We start from the raw sequence: 6,889 nt of genomic DNA on the forward strand, positions 1-6,889 counted from the left end.
GTCGAGGGAGACGGCCGGCTCTCTCGACGGCCTGCACCTAACGTGTGCCCAGCTGGTCGAGGGGGACGACCGGACTACCTGCGCTCTTGGCCCCTCGACCTGGCTGCACCGACCGTGTGCCCAGCTGGTCGAGGGAGACGGACGGCTGTCTCGACGGCCTGCACCGACCGTGTGCCGAGCTGGTCGACGGAGACGGCCGGCTGTCTCGACCAGGCTGCAGCGACCGTGTGCCCAGGTGGTCGAGGGGGACGACCGCACTACCTGCGCTCTTGGCCGCTCGACCTGGCTGCACCGACCGTGTGCCCAGCTGGTCGAGGGGGACGACCGGACTACCTGCGCTCTTGGCTCCTCGACCTGGCTGCACCGACCGTGTGCCCAGCTGGTCGAGGGGGACGACCGGACTTACTGCGATCTTTGCCCCTCGACCTGGCTGCACCGACCGTGTGCCGAACTGGTCGAGGGAGTCGGACGGCTGTCTCGACGGCCTGCACCGACCGTGTTCCGAGCTGGTCGAGGGAGACGGCCGGCTGTCTCGACCAGGCTGCACCGACAGTGTGCCCAGCTGGTCGAGGGGGACGACCGGACTTACTGCGCTCTTGGTCCCTCGACATGACTGCACGGACCGTGTGCCGAGCTGGTCGAGGAAGACGGACGGCTGTCTCGACGGCCTGCACCGACCGTGTGCCGAGCTGGTCGAGGGAGACGGCCGGCTCTCTCGACGGCCTGCACCGACCGTGTGCCCAGGTGGTCGAGGGGGACGACCGGACTACCTGCGCTCTTGGCCCCTCGACCTGGCTGCACCGACCGTGTGCCCAGCTGGTCGAGGGAGACGGCCGGCTGTCTCGACGGCCTGCACCGAACGTGTGCCCAGGTGGTCGAGGGGGACGACCGGACTACCTGCGCTCTTTGCCCCTCGACCTGGCTGCACCGACCGTGTGCCCAGCTGGTCGAGGGGGACGACCGGACTTACTGCGCTCTTGGCCCCTCGACATGACTGCACCGACCGTGTGCCGAGCTGGTCGAGGAAGACGGTCGGCTGTCTCGACGGCCTGCACCGACCGTGTGCCGAGCTGGTCGAGGGAGACGGCCGGCTCTCTCGACGGCCAGCACCGACCGTGTGCCCAGCTGGTCGAGGGGGACGACCGGACTACCTGTGCTCTTGGCCCCTCGACCTGGCTGCACCGACCGTGTGCCGAGCTGGTCGAGGGAGACGGACGGCTGTCTCGACGGCCTGCACCGACCGTGTGCCGAGCTGGTCGACGGAGACGGCCGGCTCTCTCGACCAGGCTGCACCGACCGTGTGCCCAGCTGGTCGAGGGGGACGACCGCACTACCTGCGCTCTTGGCCGCTCGACCTGGCTGAACTGACCGTGTGCCCAGCTGGTCGAGGGGGATGACCGGACTACCTGCGCTCTTGGCCCCTCTACCTGGCTGCACCGACCGTGTGCCGAGCTGGTCGAGGGAGACGGCCGTCTGTCTCGACAGCCTGCACCTAACGTGTGCCCAGCTGGTCGAGGGGGACGACCGGACTACCTGCGCTCTTGGCCCCTCGACCTGCCTGCACCGACCGTGTGCCCAGCTGGTCGAGGGAGACGGCCGGCTCTCTCGACGGCCTGCACCTAACGTGTGCCCAGCTGGTCGAGGGGGACGACCGGACTACCTGCGCTCTTGGCCGCTCGACCTGGCTGCACCGACCGTGTTCCGAACTGGTCGAGGGAGTCGGACGGCTGTCTCGACGGCCTGCACCGGCCGTGTGCCGAGCTGGTCGAGGGAGACGGCCGGCTCTCTCGACCAGGCTGCACCGACCGTGTGCCCAGCTGGTCGAGGGGGACGACCTGACTTACTGCGCTCTTGGCCCCTCGACCTGGCTGCACCGACCGTGTGCCCAGCTGGTCGAGGGGGACGACCGGACTACCTGCGCTCTTGGTCCCTCGACATGACTGCACGGACCGTGTGCCCAGCTGGTCGAGGAAGACGGACGGCTGTCTCGACGGCCTGCACCGACCGTGTGCCGAGCTGGTCGAGGGAGACGGCCGGCTCTCTCGACGGCCTGCACCGACCGTGTGCCCAGGTGGTCGAGGGGGACGACCGGACTACCTGCGCTCTTGGCCGCTCGACCTGGCTGCACCGACCGTGTTCCGAACTGGTCGAGGGAGTCGGACGGCTGTCTCGACGGCCTGCACCGGCCGTGTGCCGAGCTGGTCGAGGGAGACGGCCGGCTCTCTCGACCAGGCTGCACCGACCGTGTGCCCAGCTGGTCGAGGGGGACGACCTGACTTACTGCGCTCTTGGCCCCTCGACCTGGCTGCACCGACCGTGTGCCCAGCTGGTCGAGGGGGACGACCGGACTACCTGCGCTCTTGGTCCCTCGACATGACTGCACGGACCGTGTGCCCAGCTGGTCGAGGAAGACGGACGGCTGTCTCGACGGCCTGCACCGACCGTGTGCCGAGCTGGTCGAGGGAGACGGCCGGCTCTCTCGACGGCCTGCACCGACCGTGTGCCCAGGTGGTCGAGGGGGACGACCGGACTACCTGCGCTCTTGGCCGCTCGACCTGGCTGCACCGACCGTGTGCCCAGCTGGTCGAGGGAGACGGCCGGCTGTCTCGACGGCCTGCACCGAACGTGTGCCCAGGTGGTCGAGGGGGACGACCGGACTACCTGCGCTCTTTGCCCCTCGACCTGGCTGCACCGACCGTGTGCCGAGCTGGTCGAGGGAGACGGACGGCTGTCTCGACGGCCTGCACCGACCGTGTGCCGAGCTGGTCGACGGAGACGGCCGGCTCTCTCGACCAGGCTGCACCGACCGTGTGCCCAGCTGGTCGAGGGGGACGACCGCACTACCTGCGCTCTTGGCCGCTCGACCTGGCTGCACCGACCGTGTGCCCAGCTGGTCGAGGGGGATGACCGGACTACCTGCGCTCTTGGCCCCTCGACCTGGCTGCACCGACCGTGTGCCGAGCTGGTCGAGGGAGACGGCCGTCTGTCTCGACAGCCTGCACCTAACGTGTGCCCAGCTGGTCGAGGGGGACGACCGGACTACCTGCGCTCTTGGCCCCTCGACCTGCCTGCACCGACCGTGTGCCCAGCTGGTCGAGGGAGACGGCCGGCTCTCTCGACGGCCTGCACCTAACGTGTGCCCAGCTGGTCGAGGGGGACGACCGGACTACCTGCGCTCTTGGCCGCTCGACCTGGCTGCACCGACCGTGTGCCCAGCTGGTCGAGGAAGACGGAGGGCTGTCTCGACGGCCTGCACCGACCGTGTGCCGAGCTGGTCGACGGAGACGGCCGGCTGTCTCGACCAGGCTTCAGCGACCGTGTGCCCAGCTGGTCGAGGGGGACGACCGCACTACCTGCGCTCTTGGCCGCTCGACCTGGCTGCACCGACCGTGTGCCCAGCTGGTCGAGGGGGACGACCGGACTACCTGCGCTCTTGGCTCCTCGACCTGGCTGCACCGACCGTGTGCCCAGCTGGTCGAGGGGGACGACCGGACTTACTGCGATCTTGGCCCCTCGACCTGGCTGCACCGACCGTGTGCCGAACTGGTCGAGGGAGTCGGACGGCTGTCTCGACGGCCTGCACCGACCGTGTTCCGAGCTGGTCGAGGGAGACGGCCGGCTGTCTCGACCAGGCTGCACCGACAGTGTGCCCAGCTGGTCGAGGGGGACGACCGGACTTACTGCGCTCTTGGCCCCTCGACCTGGCTGCACCGACCGTGTGCCGAGCTGGTCGAGGAAGACGGACGGCTGTCTCGACGGCCTGCACCGACCGTGTGCCGAGCTGGTCGAGGGAGACGGCCGGCTCTCTCGACGGCCTGCACCGACCGTGTGCCCAGGTGGTCGAGGGGGACGACCGGACTACCTGCGCTCTTGGCCCCTCGACCTGGCTGCACCGACCGTGTGCCGAGCTGGTCGAGGGGGACGACCGGACTACCTGCGCTCTTGGCCCCTCGACCTGGCTGCACCGACCGTGTGCCCAGCTGGTCGAGGGAGACGGCCGGCTGTCTCGACGGCCTGCACCGAACGTGTGCCCAGGTGGTCGAGGGGGACGACCGGACTACCTGCGCTCTTTGCCCCTCGACCTGGCTGCACCGACCGTGTGCCCAGCTGGTCGAGGGGGACGACCGGACTTACTGCGCTCTTGGCCCCTCGACATGACTGCACCGACCGTGTGCCGAGCTGGTTGAGGAAGACGGCCGGCTGTCTCGACGGCCTGCACCGACCGTGTGCCGAGCTGGTCGAGGGAGACGGCCGGCTGTCTCGACCAGGCTGCACCGACCGTGTGCCCAGCTGGTCGAGGGGGACGACCGGACTACCTGTGCTCTTGGCCCCTCGACCTGGCTGCACCGACCGTGTGCCGAGCTGGTCGAGGGAGACGGACGGCTGTCTCGACGGCCTGCACCGACCGTGTGCCGAGCTGGTCGACGGAGACGGCCGGCTCTCTCGACCAGGCTGCACCGACCGTGTGCCCAGCTGGTCGAGGGGGACGACCGCACTACCTGCGCTCTTGGCCCCTCGACCTGGCTGCACCGACCGTGTGCCGAGCTGGTCGAGGGAGACGGACGGCTGTCTCGACGGCCTGCACCGACCGTGTGCCGAGCTGGTCGACGGAGACGGCCGGCTGTCTCGACCAGGCTGCACCGACCGTGTGCCCAGCTGGTCGAGGGGGACGACCGCACTACCTGCGCTCTTGGCCGCTCGACCTGGCTGCACCGACCGTGTGCCCAGCTGGTCGAGGGGGATGACCGGACTACCTGCGCTCTTGGCCCCTCGACCTGGCTGCACCGACCGTGTGCCGAGCTGGTCGAGGGAGACGGCCGTCTGTCTCGACGGCCTGCACCTAACGTGTGCCCAGGTGGTCGAGGGGGACGACCGGACTACCTGCGCTCTTGGCCCCTCGACCTGGCTGCATCGACCGTGTGCCCAGCTGGTCGAGGGAGACGGCCGGATGTCTCGACGGCCTGCACCTAACGTGTGCCCAGCTGGTCGAGGGGGACGACCGGACTACCTGCGCTCTTGGCCGCTCGACCTGGCTGCACCGACCGTGTGCCGAACTGGTCGAGGGAGTCGGACGGCTGTCTCGACGGCCTGCACCGACCGTGTTCCGAGCTGGTCGAGGGAGACGGCCGGCTGTCTCGACCAGGCTGCACCGACAGTGTGCCCAGCTGGTCGAGGGGGACGACCGGACTTACTGCGCTCTTGGCCCCTCGACCTGGCTGCACCGACCGTGTGCCGAGCTGGTCGAGGAAGACGGACGGCTGTCTCGACGGCCTGCACCGACCGTGTGCCGAGCTGGTCGACGGAGACGGCCGGCTGACTCGACCAGGCTGCACCGACCGTGTGCCCAGCTGGTCGAGGGGGATGACCGGACTACCTGCGCTCTTGGCCCCTCGACCAGGCTGCACCGACCGTGTGCCCAGCTGGTCGAGGGGGACAACCGGACTACCTGCGCTCTTGGCCCCTCGACCTGGCTGCACCGACCGTGTGCCCAGCTGGTCGAGGGAGACGGCCGGCTCTCTCGACGGCCTGCACCGACCGTGTGCCCAGGTGGTCGAGGAGGACGACCGGACTACCTGCGCTCTTGGCCCCTCGACCTGGCTGCACCGACCGTGTGCCCAGCTGGTCGAGGGAGACGGCCGGCTGTCTCGACGGCCTGCACCGAACGTGTGCCCAGGTGGTCGAGGGGGACGTCCGGACTACCTGCGCTCTTGGCCCCTCGACCTGCCTGCACCGACCTTGTGCCCAGCTGGTCGAGGGAGACGGCCGGCTGTCTCGACGGCCTGCACCTAACGTGTGCCCAGCTGGTCGAGGGGGACGACCGGACTACCTGCGCTCTTGGCCGCTCGACCTGGCTGCACCGACCGTGTGCCGAACTGGTCGAGGGAGTCGGACGGCTGTCTCGACGGCCTGCACCTAACGTGTGCCCAGCTGGTCGAGGGGGACGACCGGACTACCTGCGCTCTTGGCCCCTCGACCTGGCTGCACCGACCGTGTGCCGAACTGGTCGAGGGAGTCGGACGGCTGTCTCGACGGCCTGCACCGACCGTGTGCCGAGCTGGTCGAGGGAGACGGCCGGCTCTCTCGACGGCCTGCACCGACCGTGTGCCCAGCTGGTCGAGGGGAACGGCCGTCCGACCTGCGCGCTCGGCCCCTCAACACTGAAAAATGGCATTGTCACACGCATATTTGGCAGTCGAGGGGCGTTTTCCGTGGGCTCTGCGCTAAGTCTTTCGACCACCTGGGTCCAGATATTCCGTGCAGCCAGTCCAGGGTTAGGGTTAAGGCTAGGGTTACAGGGTTCGGGCTAGGGTTATTGGGTTATGGGCTAGGGTTGAGGTTAGGGTTAGGGTTATTGTTAGGGTTAGGTCTGGGGCTAGGGTTAGGGTTGGGTCACGAGTGAGGATATGGTGTAAGACATGGTATTGGGTTAGGGTTAGGGTTAGGGCTAGCGTTAAGGTTAGGGCTAGGGTTAGGGTTACGGTTAGGGCTAGGTGTAAGGGTTAGGGCTAACCTAGAGTTAGGGTTAGGGTTTAATGATAGGGGAAGTCTTTGGGGGTCTAGGGTTACGATCACAAAGAAAGAAGAAGAAAGAAAAAAAGCCCCTGACACCGGCGGACGGGTGCCAGAGGCGATTAGATATGAGAGAAAAACAAGTTCCAAAAAATATTAAATAAAAAAGCCTCCACCACCGGCTGACCGGTCGCAGAGGCGCAAAAAGCCCCCGACACCGGCGGACCGGTGCCAGAGGCGATTAGTTAAAACAGAGAGAGAAACTTCAAAGGAAAAAAAAAAGCCTCCACCACCGGCGGACCGGTGGCAGAGGCGCAAAAAAGAGACCAAGTCCCTTGGGTAGCACATCCTAAAAGCTGCGACTGCCCAAGGCTCTCTT

This window comes from Saccostrea echinata, unplaced genomic scaffold (genome assembly GCF_033153115.1).
Source record: "Saccostrea echinata isolate AGI-Se365-2 ecotype Australia unplaced genomic scaffold, CSIRO_AGI_Sech_v1 ptg000185l, whole genome shotgun sequence".
Lineage (NCBI taxonomy): Eukaryota > Metazoa > Mollusca > Bivalvia > Ostreida > Ostreidae > Saccostrea > Saccostrea echinata.